Here is a 12,473-nt window from a genome sequence, read left to right on the forward strand (position 1 = left end):
AGAAAATGTTTTTGTTTTGTTTCATTTTCCAGAAATAGCAGAGGAATTGCAATTTGAGACCTGCAAGCTATGGCAACCCATAGTCAAATCAAGAGAACAAAGGAGATGAATGGTACTCTACAGAAAAATGAGAAAGTTGGGAGGGGTTGCTTTGAACAAAGGTCCATTGGAGAAAAATGGAGTTCAGGGTGGTGATGGTTTCTCATTAGTTGACTTGTGGCAGTTACTCATTGGCTGGGCTGTTGCTGGGCGAGGAGAAAATCTTCCTCTTGCTGAGGTAGTAAAGTAGGCTTCTTTGGAGGGTCTGGAATTGACCTTAAGTTGATAGGGCATGAGCACTTCTTCTTCAGGTCTCTCAGCTCTATTTTAAATATTTCCTTTATTCAGTTACACAGTATTTAGCCAAAGGAGTTGAAAACTTATGTGCACCCAAAACCCTGCACATAGATGTTTATGGCAGCTTTATTCATACTTGCCAAAATATGGAAGCAGTAAAGATGTCCTTTAGTGGGTGTGTACTCTTCAGCAGCACAAATTCTAAAATCAGAACAATAAAGAGAAAATTAGCATGGCCCTTGCGCAAAGATGCCCTTTAGTAGGTGAATATATAAACTGTGGTACATCCACACAATGGAATATTATTTATTGCTTTAAAAAGAAAGAACTGTAAAGCCATAGAAAACATGGAAGAATCTCAAATGCTTATTTGTAAGTAAAAGAAGCCAGTGTAAAAAGGCTATATACTATTTGATTCCAACTAACGGACATTTTGGAAAAGGTGAAACTGCAGAGAATAAAAAGATCAGAGGCAGTCAGGAGTTGGAGGTAGCATGAGGAATGAATAGGCAGAGTACAAGAGGAATTTTAAGGCAGTGAAAATACTCTGCATGATACTATAACTGTCACGATGCATTTAATACATTTGTATATAAGTATATATGCTTATATTTATATAAATACTTATATTAATACTATACATGTCACAATGCATTTATTTAAACCCATAGAGGATACAACATCAAGAGTGAACCTTAATGTAAACAATGGACTTTGGGTGATTTTGATGGGTCAATGGAGGTTCATTAATTGTAGCAGATATACCATTCTGGTGGGGGATGTTGATACAGGAGAAGGCTATGCATGTGTGGGAGAGACATTTGGGAAATCTGTCTTCCTTTCAATTTTGCTGTGACCCTAAAAGTTCTTTTAAAAAAAGTCTTTAAAAGAATAGACACCAGTCATTAAATGTTAAAATAGATAAATTCTGTTCAAAATTTTTTCAGTGGTTCTTTAATTTCTTAGAGATGAAGGATAAAGGATAAAATTCCCTAATGAGAATTAGAAGGGTTAAGTCACTTGCTAAAGTCACATGTTTTCAGAAACGGTGGAGTCAGATTTCAAGCTCAGATCTTCTGATTGCACAGAGGTGTTCTTAAAAATTTTGTCTGTCTTCGTTACTCTATGAATAAGACACTGGAGGGTTCTAGGAGGTTAAAACAAACACAAACTAACTCAGTGCCACACAATGTTCACCATAGAGTAAGCTCCTTAAAAATCGCTGAATAAATTTTCATTGAATAAAACGCAAAAAAAAAAAAAAAATTTTTTTTAATTCCAGGAAAGAGTCAAAGGAAAGCTCACATTAAATTAACATAAAAATGTGGAGAAAATTAGATTAAATGTGGTTAGAGGGATGTTTGCTGGAGTAGTCATGGAGGCAGCTTTAGAGCAGAGACTTGAGTCTAGCCCTGGGGGAATGGTGGGGCTTGCAGGACATTCCACCCTTGGGAAAGAGTAGGAATAAGCAACAGAAAAGCCCTGGTGTGGTGATTCTAAGGCCATAACCAGACTTGTTTGGCCAGAGTAGGATCTTGGAGATGTTAAGTGGGAGAATAGGTTGAAGAGTCAGCAAGAGGGGGTAGAATTTAGAAGATCTTGCATATTAAGAAGCTTGAACTGGGGCGCCTGGGTGGCACAGTCGGTTAAGCGTCAGACTTCAGCCAGGTCACGATCTCGTGGTCCGTGAGTTCGAGCCCCGCGTCGGGCTCTGGGCTGATGGCTCAGAGCCTGGAGTCTGTTTCCGATTCTGTGTCTCCCTCTCTCTCTGCCCCTCCCCCGTTCATGCTCTGTCTCTCTCTGTCCCAAAAATAAATAAACGTTGAAAAAAAAAATTAAGAAAAAAAAAAAAGAAGCTTGAACTTTGTTTCATGATCAATTCAAAGACATGTTATTTTGGGGGAAAGGGGAAATACATTCAAAACCACTATCACATGTTAGAGTAAGAAGAGACGCAATGCTTGCAAAGTGATGCTTCAAGATTAATTGGTCCCCACCTGTATGCTGCACCAGTGCCTTGGGAAACATTACCTTCTCCATTTTACCTTAATCCCAAACACGGGTAAAAAATCTGTTTAGGTCCTAACAGATGATTTCAACAAGCATCATCTCTTTATCTTCCAGAAGTTCTAGGTTCATTCTATTTGGTAATCTAAGTTACTGTATAAATTTATTTCCCTTAATAGTTAGTTCCTAAGAGGCAGGGCCATGCTGCAATTATGTATCTCTTTTTAGGAGGCCTAGGAAGCAATATATCCTTGAAAACAAGCAAACTAACAACACTATAAATTATATTACAACAAATGTTCTTATGTTGCAGGTGTTTTGTATATATACCTCATCTTCCTTGAGGACAGGTATCTTTTTTTTTTTTTTAACATTTTGTAAGCACTATGCCTAACAAACACCGCATTTATTCAATGAATACAGACCTGAAGACTGATTTTTATGGTTAATGCATGGACCTTATTATACAAAGTAAAAGGCCTGTCATAAAAATTGTTAGTTACATTAAAGAGAGTGGAATAAAGACAGGGGAATTGTAGGTTTTACACAGATCTTTCTCAAAGTCAAGTTACGGTAACAAGAATAAGAACGTTAAGATGTCTAGTGAAGTCAACACTGGACCTAGAGTCAGCCGATCCCATGTGGTCCCAAACTTTGGGCAAATCACGTAACCTATCAGGAGCGCGCAGTTCTTCCATCAATTTCTTCACGAAGGAAAATGAGATCTGTATAAGCTAGTGCCCGGCATATTGCAGGAATACTCCATATTCCTTTATTTCCCAACTAAATTTCCCCAGGTATACTTCTTAGAATTTAATGTTGGGTCAGACGATAAAGGAAACACAAGGAAGATATGACGAAACAGAAAGGAGAGGCACCATGGAGGACTCAGCCGGTCTGGCCAAGTTCTTTCATCATATCCTTCCATTTGCTCGACCTTGGGTCACGCTCTCCTCTTAGCCCTTCAACAACACCTGTCCGGCCTGATCTCCCCACCCACCCAATTAGCGCCGACCGCCCCCACCACTTGGCATTTCACCTGCCCATGCGGCCCCCAGACCCCCCTTTTCCAGCATTTGTAACCCTCCCTCGCGCAGACGAACTCCACCTGCAGAAAACAGGGAAGCCCACCGCCCCCGCCCCCGCGCTCCCCTCCCGGGACTCGGCCTCCCAGTGCCCAGGCTCCCCCGCCCGCGCCACCCCGGCGCCCCGCCCCGGGCGGGGAGGGTCGGTGCGAGGGAAGGGCCTGCCAGGTGAGGCGCGGTCACCCAGGGCCTCTCACTTCCGCCCAGGTGAGGGAGGGCTGACGCTGAGCCGGCCCGCTCGCTCCCGCCCGCGCCGCTGCGGGACCAGGTAAAGCAGGGGTTCGGGCTGTGCGGGCGCGTGCGGTACGGGGTGGTGGTCCCCGCGTCCAGAGGCCGGCGCGGGGCCGCTCGTCTTGCCGTTGTGGAGCCCGCCTTCCCTGCAGCCGGCGCGCCCTCCGCCCGCCCTCCGGGAGGAGGTGCGCCCTGGAGACCCAGGGCGCCGCTGAGCGCCGCGCCAGGCCCGCGGAGGGTGCGGGGCGCCGTCCTCCCGCGCGGGGCCCTGGTGACCCCAACGTGGGCGTCCCCGCGGCTGGGTGCACAGTTCTCTGGGGGCACCCGGCCGCCGGCCGCGGTGCCGCCCCGCCTCAGCAGGCCCTGCCGGCCCTCAAATCTCGGCCCATTTCTGTTCCGGGATTGGCAGGGATCACAGTTTGCACCCAGATCGGTGCCTGCGCTTGGCCCCACAGTTGGGCGGAGTCTTCCTCCACTGGTGACGGCGAGAGGAGTGAACAGGTGGTGGCCTGCCACGGGGGTCCGGAGAAGAAGGGGGTTCCCAGATCTCGTCTGAGTGGACGACTTGGCCCTGGCCTCCTCTGGGTGCCCGATGGTCACGTAGCCGCGTTCCCAGGACGGCGGTCAGGCTCGGGCTCTGCTAACCTCCCTTTTCAGATGGGGAGGATCAGATGGAAAGTACCGTGGCCTCCAGCCTTTGGGGGAATTTCTGGATTCCTGCTTTTAAGTCAAGCTCAGGAAAACATTTTCAAATCCTACCCCTTCCCCCACCCCAGGCGCCCCAGCCCGGCTAGCACACCTAGCAGGAGTGCCAAATTAATCTCCCCCAGGAGCGTTCGCTTGGCACTTTGTCGTATCTCCAGATGGTTCTTCTCACTTTGGATTCAAATTAGTTGTTTACTGGTTTGTCTCTGCGATTGAAAGAGTTCGACTTTCAGGGCCCTATGTCTCTAGCTAGCTTCTCAGCTGTATTTAGACTCTGGCCGTTGATAGCTATGCAACAAGCATGTGTTTCTTAAATTAATGAAGAAGCCTTCTGGAGACCTAGAAGAAGAAATCTCCGTTATGCCTAGAATGGTAACACCACATTCTAGGCTGTCTAAGCTCCTATTGGCTGCCAACTCATTTGTACACATTGTTTAAATTTTTGTTTTTTATTTTTTAATGTTACTTGTTTTTGAGAGAGAATCTGAAGCAGGCGCCCAGCTGTCAGACAGACCCAGACCCAAGGCTTGAACTCACAAACGGCAAGATGGTGACCTGAACCAACTGAGCCACCCAGGCGCCCCTGTACACATCTTTTTTAGAAAAAAGCTAGTGGTTGTAAAAACTCAAATTGCTTCATTTTGCAGTATTGGAACCGGGGGATTGTGACTTTTAACTAAAATGAACTTGATGTTTCCTGGCCCCTGTGGCCTATATAAAGATTATTAAAAATTTAAAATAATTACAAAGTTAATAAATACCAGAGCTGGAAGGTACTTTCTGAGATAGAATTTGCAAACTATTCTGAAGAGATTTGCTCTTGCTAATTGAGATCCTGTTAACAGTCACATAAGATGACCTTAGCATTAGAATAATAGTTGTGTTTAAAAATTGAAAAGAAATTGTACTAAGCTCTTATCTGTGTTTAATACCCTAAATACGTTTATTTTCTAAGTGAACTCTACTCCCAAGATGGGGCCAAAACTCACCACCTGGAGAGATCAAGAGTTTCATGCTCTAATGAGCCAAACAGGCAACCCTAAAGGCCTAAGTTTAAGTCATGTATGAATATTAAACTATAAACATCCTATATGCATCATAGAAAATTGAAGAGGATTTTTATAAAAGGAAGTAAAAGCATACACAAACCCACCTACCACTGGAAGTAACTACTAATAAAATTATGGTATATTGTCTTTAAGTTAGTATTCTTAAAAAGGGAAACCTGTGTATTTTCCCATAGTGACTTCACTTTTGGAACCTTGTGATTCTGAGATGGGTTCAGCATTCAGTAATCCTTGTAATTGCATTTTTACTTAAAGGCTTTTGGGGCGCATGGGTGGCTCAGTCGGTTAAGCATCCAACTTTGGCTCAGGTCATGATCTCATAGTGGCTTCCAGCCCCATGTTGCACTCTGTGCTGACAGCTCAGAGCCTGGAGCCTACTTTGGATTCTGTGTCTCCCTCTCTCTGCCCCTCCCCTGCTCACACTGTCTCTCTCAAAAAAGAAAACAAACAAACATTAAAAACAAAACAAAACACCTTTGTTACTGGAGGTGCCTGGGTTGCTCAGTCTGTTAAGGGACTACTCTTCATTTCAGCTCTGGTCTTACCTCCCCCTCTCTTTGCCCCTCCCCTCCTCACATGCTCTCTTGCTCTCAAAAACAAACATTAAAAAAACCTAAAAAACATTTAATACTAGTCCTTAAACTAAACAACCAAGTATTCTGAGTTTACTTGCTTTGTTAAAGTGTAACAAAAATACATTAGGTTGTGAAATCAAAATTGGGTTTAATTTGTAAAGATTTTGTTCATCTTGGTAGTGTATTTTTGAGAGAATCATTCCGCCTTTATATTGTGTGACCATTGCTATGTTTTTCTCATACTCTGATGTTTTTGTGTAGATTTGGATGCCTTTTTTAAGCCCTCATTTTATGTTCTGGTGCAAATAGAAATTTAGAGCCTGTCAATACACTTTAGTCACTGGGATGGATCTATGCTGAACATGAAGGTTTCACTTCTGTTTTGCTGTGCACCACGGTGTAGACTGGATTTTGGAGACATGGTATTGAGCCCATTTACCATATAACTTGGCAAGTCGCATAACCCTGGTCCTCTGTTTTCTCATCTGTAAATGATCTACCTCACTGAGCTCGGGGGAGGTTGAAATTAAATCCTTTTAAGAATGTGTCTTGTAAACCGTGAGCCATTATTTCCCCCCTTTGTGCTCCTCCACTGTGATGTTTAATTCTGATAAAATTAGGGAGTTGTGCTATTTTTATTGGGAAGAACTGAAGGTTGTGAGTTACTTTGATAAAAGGCATAGAGACCATATTAGCTGTTAAATAAACATCTCTGCTAAAAACACTGTACAGGGATCTTTCTGAAAAGCCATAGGTTAAAACTGCTGTCAACATGGTTAGCTACTTGTACATGTGACTATTGGGCACTTCAAATAGGGCCATTTGGGATGGTGATGTAAATGTAAAAATGCACGTCAAATTTTGAAGGTTTAGTGTAAAAAAAGAACTTGTTATATTTATATATTGAAATGTTTGTATATTTTGGGTGAAGCAAAATATATTATTAAAATTAATTTTCCCTGGGGCACCTGGGTGGCTCAGTCAGTTGAGTGCCAGACTTTGGCTCAGGTCATGATCTTGTGGTTCATGAGTTCCAGCCCCACATGGGGCACACTGCTGTCAGTGCAGAGCCAGCTTCAGATTCTCTGTCCCCCCTCTCTGCCCCTGCCTCACTCGTGCTCTGTCTCTCAAAAATAAACATTAAAAAAATTTAAAATTAACTTACCCTGTTGCTTTTAACATTTTTCATGCAGCTACTAGAAAAATTTAAATATTAAAAAAAAAATTACTTATATGGCTCACATTGTTTTTCTATTGAACAGCACTGGGTTAGGATTCAGTATGAGTATGTTTATCCTTAAGAGGGTTTAGTTGACTGAAGCACTTATTCCTACCTATAAACAGTTTTTTTTAATTCCCGAGTTATAGGTATCCCACTCCCCCTCGTATATATTGCATTAGTGAACATTTTTATAGTTTAGTCTTCTGAGAAATAACCATTAATGAGTACATAGCAAAATCTCAGCTACAATAGTTTTTCTGAAGCCCTTAAAATATCTTAAATAATTTTGGTTGAAAAGAGATATTAATAACAATAGTAGCTCTTATTCATTGAATGTACGCTGTGTTTCAGGCTGAATGTTTTACAATACCTTATTTAGTCCTTCCAACTGTACATATGTAGTAGTTTTCATTAACTATTTTACAAATGAGGAATCTGAAGTATAGGGAAATTTAAACAACTGGCATAAGAACCCAGAGCTGGTCCCAGCAGTAGAAACCAGGTCTCCATGATTTCAAAGCTCATAGGCTATAGAATCTTATTTTATGCATTGGTTATCGAATCAATACTGGAAAGGAGTACATTATTGAGGTAGGTATTTAGCTTCATCCTGTTTTTGTGTTTGTCACCAGTAGGAAACCATCCAAATACCCATCCACAGGAGATTGGGTGAAGAAATCATGGATTCCTAGAGTGGAATACTATATAGTAGTTATAGTAAATGAAAAGAAGCTATGTGTATCATCATGACTAATTTTATTTTATTTTTAGAAGGCAAAGCTTGTGGTCAGAAAGGAGACATTTTTATTTATATCTTTAAATTTTATTTATTTTTATTTTAGAGAGTGTGCTCGAGTGAGGGAGAGGGGCAGAGAGAGAGAAATAGAATCTCAAGCAGGCTCCCCGTTCAGTGCGGAACCTGATATGGAATCAAGCCCCATGACCCTGGGATCATGACCTGAGCCGAAATCAAGAGTGGGCTGCTCAGCTGACTTGAGCCACCCAGGTGCTCCATGACTAAATCTTAACATTGTAAAGTTAAGTAAAACAAATTGCTGCAGGATAAATGTACAGTACGTTCACCATTTATATAGTTTAAAAACCATCGAACAATAATGTTGTAAACAAACATGTTTACATGTAGTGTGTGTTTAAGAATTTCAGATTTGGGGTGCCTATGGTCCAGGTCATGATCTCATGGTGAATTCGAGACCCGGGTCAGGCTCTGTGCTGACAGGTCAGAGCCTGGAGCCTACTTTGGATTCTGTGTCTCCCACTGTCTCTGCCCCTCCCCCACTGTGCTCTGTCTCTTATCTCTCTCTCTCTCTCTCTCTCTCTCTCTCTCAAAAATAAGCATAAAAGAAAAATCTTTAAAGAATTTCAGACTTGAGGGGTGCCTGAGTGGCTCAGTCGGTTAAGCGTCCGACTTCAACTCAGGTCATGATCTCATGGTTCACGGGTTTGAGCCCTGCATCGGGCTCTGTAACTGACAGTTCAAAGCCTGGAGCCTGCTTCAGATTCTGTGCTTCCCTGTCTCTCTGGTCCTCCCCAACTCATACTGTTTCTCTCTCTCTCTCTCTCTTTCTCTCTCTCTCTCTCTCTCTCTCAAAAATAAATAAACATTAATTTTTTTTTTTAAAGGAAGAATTTCAGGTTTAAGGGGCTCCTGGGTGACTCAGTCGGTTAAGCTTTCTACTTCAGCCCAGGTCATAATCTCACAGTTGTTGAGTTCAAACCTCCACATTGGTCTCTGCTGACAGCTCAGAGCCTGGAGCCTGCTTAGGATTCTGTGTCTCCCTGTCTCTCTGCCCCTCCCCTGCTCTCACTCTGTCTCTGTCTCTCTCAAAAATAAACATTAAAAAAAAAAAGAATTTCAGATTTTAATTCTGTTTATGTTATGTTGATGACATTCATTTGTGAAGCTGCCTTCAGGTTAAAAGAAATTAGTGGGAGCATTTGGATGGCTCAGTCAGTTAAGCCACCAACTCTTGGTTTCTGCTCAGGTCATGATGTTTCACAGTTTGTGAGACTGAGCCCCACGTTGGGCTCTGCACTGACAGCAGGGAGCCTGCTTGGGATTCATTCTCTCTCTCTCTCTCTCCCCCTCTCCCCCTCTCTCCCTCTCCCCCTCTCTCCCTCTCCCCCTCTCTCCCTCTCCCCCTCTCCCCCTCTCCCCCTCTCCCCCTCTCCCCCTCTCTCCCTCTCCCCCTCTCCCCCTCTCCCCCTCTCCCCCTCTCCCCCTCTCCCCCTCTCCCCCTCTCCCCCTCCCCCCCTCTCCCCCTCTCTCCCTCCCTCCCTCCCTCTCTCCCTCTCCCTCCCTCCCTCTCCCTCCCTCCCTCTCTCCCTCTCTGCCTCTTCCCCGCATGTGCAAGCTTTCTCTTAAAATAAATAAACTTTAAAAACAAAACAAAAATTAGTAAAATTTCCATGAGATGAGCATTCTCTTATGTTGGCCTTACTCGAAAAACAAAACCAGAGTCCCGTACTTTTGGTGTTTTGCACATCTTGCCTAGCTGGTAGGTAGCTTTCAGGTGCAGAACGTTTTTCATTTAGCTTTGGCCACTAACTGATGGGCATGACTTTGACAATAGGGGCAGGGTGGGGCTTCTGCCTTGAGTAGGGTAGTCGGTGCCCTAGGAGTTACTTTCTGGAGATTTTAATGAAGCTCCCAGGCAGAGCATGGTAGGAGAGGAAGGTGAGGTGAGGGGTACGTTGACAGACATTTTCTCTCTGTTGTGAAATATCTGATTCCTGTTTTTAAAATCATTAACAGTTGACCTTCCCTCCTCCCAAGGTGAAATTTCCCCTTTGTTGTTTTGAAATTGTAGGAAGGTTTCTGCATCTGCAATATGGGGTGATAGTACTACGTTGTTAATTAAGATAAATGAGATGTTTTACAGAATGAAAGACCTTGGATTTGGTGCATAGTAAACACCAAAAGTTGAGTTACCTGATTTAGTGACTGATAAAATGGATTGGGGAAAAAGGTCAGGAGGAAAAGGGAGGGTGAACATTGGTGGGAAGGGTTTCCAAAGCCTAGTTTTGTCTATTTCACAATTTGCTGCGACTGTTTTGAGTATCTCAAGCATGTCAAAAATGCCATGACCATATTTCTGGAGAGAAAGGCATACAGCCTACAGTGTGGGGAGAATTGAACAGATTATTTGAGGTGGAAACTAATCATTTATGAATGCCTGGGTCTTTTCAGTGAGGGACTGGCTATACAGAGATCCATAAGGGTGAACATTGCCCTGATTTGGTTTTTCTTGTTTTTGTCAATTATTAGAGAAAACTGCCACCATCAGAAATACAAAAGCATACTATAAAACAGTTTAACTTCACTCTCACAGGGTAGCCAATCACAGAGAGTATTGATATGCATTGATTAACTTTGAATAGTTCAATAAGAAAATTAGTATATTGCCAACTGAATTATTCTGGAGAACTGACTCAATTTTCAGTTCTGATTCTGAGTTTAACATGGTATCATTTATCTTCAACTTCTATATATTCTGAATAGCATTAAATGGACTTAATTAAAACAATTTTAATGTTTATTTTTGAGAAACAGAGCATGAGGGGGGAGGGGCAGAGAGGGGGAGACACAGAATCTGAAGCACAGAGCTAGACGCAGGGCTCAAACCCATGAACCCCGAGATCATGACCTGAGCTGAAGTCGGACGCTTAGCCAACTGAGCCACCCAGGTGCCCCTAAGTGGACTTAATTAAGGATTGGCTATGGCTTAAGCATATGACCCCCAAATATCAAGATCTTTCTGGAATTTGTATATGTTTTCAGAATTCCAAGAATATAGTGTTTTGACAGCAGCCAAAAATACATTATCATTTACATTTAAAGGGTTTACAAAAGGCCTTGTCATTTGATAGGGGCACAAGACTATGACAACTGTCTTGAATCTGCATTAGCATGGTAGCAGATGTGTTTACTTTGGCTAGGAGAGTTTGTTTTCCATTCAATTGATACCTTACAAATACTGAGCTTTGAGAACAAAAGGTATGATAATTAGATAACCACCTGGGCTTTGTACTCCTAAGGAAGCAATAGAAACTTAGTTGGTCTTGACCTAATTTTGAGCAACTTCTGAAATCATGACTTCGTTTTTACAGTTAATAGCTTTTAGGTTGTTCAAACTCCCTGGTTGGCTCTGGGGAATTCCCAGTGAGGCCTTTCATTGTGATCTCCCAATTCACATCTGCAGTTAGATGCTGAATACCTGTACTTTGCCAAGCTGACTGCCAGTGATCTTTTTTCCCTCCAAATTTGTCCCGGTGTGTTCTATTCCATGTGCTATTGGGAATCTGAAAAGTGTGTTTACCGGGGTCCTTAGTTTGGTTAAATTCTTGAACTGAGGAGATTAATAAATCAATAAGTTTCCTCCACCTGGAAATTTAAGTCAAGTTACATTTCTATCTCTGCATCAGCTTTTTTTTTTTCACATACTCCATTAATTGTTAATGGCTAAAGGCATGGGTATAGAAAAAAAGCCACAATATTATAATAATTTCCTTCTGTCAAATCCTACGGTGAACCAGACATGAAAAATTCATGGCTCAAACTCACTTGATCAATGATGGAGTGGAAGCTGAGCATAATAACTACTTCTCTGGAGGCTGTACGACTATGAGGACAGTGGCACACTGTGGCATTTTAATGTCTAGGCTATGACTGATTTTAGGTGGTCTATCTCTGACAAGCTAGACTCCACTTTACCATGTTTAAACAAACTTGAGATTCCTTGTTGTAAGCCTTATTTCTTAGCCTAGTCAAATAGATCAAAGTTGTTTGGTTGAAGATTTCTTAGGACCATGAAATGAGAGGCCATTTAGCCTACGTGCTGATTACTGGATGTTCAGCTCTAGAGTTATGGCATTTCTTCCTTCTGTCGTCATATGCTCTTAAGGCTTTAGTGGCCTTCCCTAGATATTCCCTAGCACGATGGAATTGTAGTAATTTTCCAGTAATCCTTCCAGTAATTAAATATGAGTCAGAGGGTTGGATGACCACCCATTGTCTACCCTTAACGTTTCCGGAAGCATACTCTACCACCATGGTTTCCAAAATGCACAGGATGATTCAATTGGGAAGATGGGAAGATGACAAGAAAACCTTACTTTTTTAGTGCTTTTATCTTACTGTCATGGTATTTTTTATTTTATTTATGTTTTAAAACATATGACATGTAAATAATAGTGATATGTGTTTATAATTATAAAAAATAAGGTG

At 42.4% G+C, this 12,473-nt stretch overlaps 1 protein-coding gene and 1 non-coding gene across 6 annotated transcripts in view; both read left to right on the forward strand.

Moving 5' to 3' along the window:
- The first annotated feature begins 515 nt into the window (after positions 1 to 515).
- LOC111562104 lies at positions 516 to 619 on the forward strand. Its single transcript, XR_002745157.2, has one exon. It is a non-coding gene; the product is annotated as a U6 spliceosomal RNA (small nuclear RNA).
- A 2,991-nt stretch (positions 620 to 3,610) lies between these two features.
- The window catches only part of PATJ (PATJ crumbs cell polarity complex component), a 365,326-nt gene continuing 356,463 nt past the window's right edge, over positions 3,611 to 12,473 (forward strand). For all 5 annotated transcript variants that reach the window (XM_045035937.1, XM_023258767.2, XM_045035940.1 and 2 more), the window contains exon 1: positions 3,611 to 3,696. The gene's annotated coding sequence lies outside the window, so the exon portion shown is untranslated. The remainder of the gene's footprint in view (positions 3,697 to 12,473) is intronic.

Source organism: Felis catus, chromosome C1, assembly GCF_018350175.1.
Source record: "Felis catus isolate Fca126 chromosome C1, F.catus_Fca126_mat1.0, whole genome shotgun sequence".
Classification (NCBI taxonomy): domain Eukaryota; kingdom Metazoa; phylum Chordata; class Mammalia; order Carnivora; family Felidae; genus Felis; species Felis catus.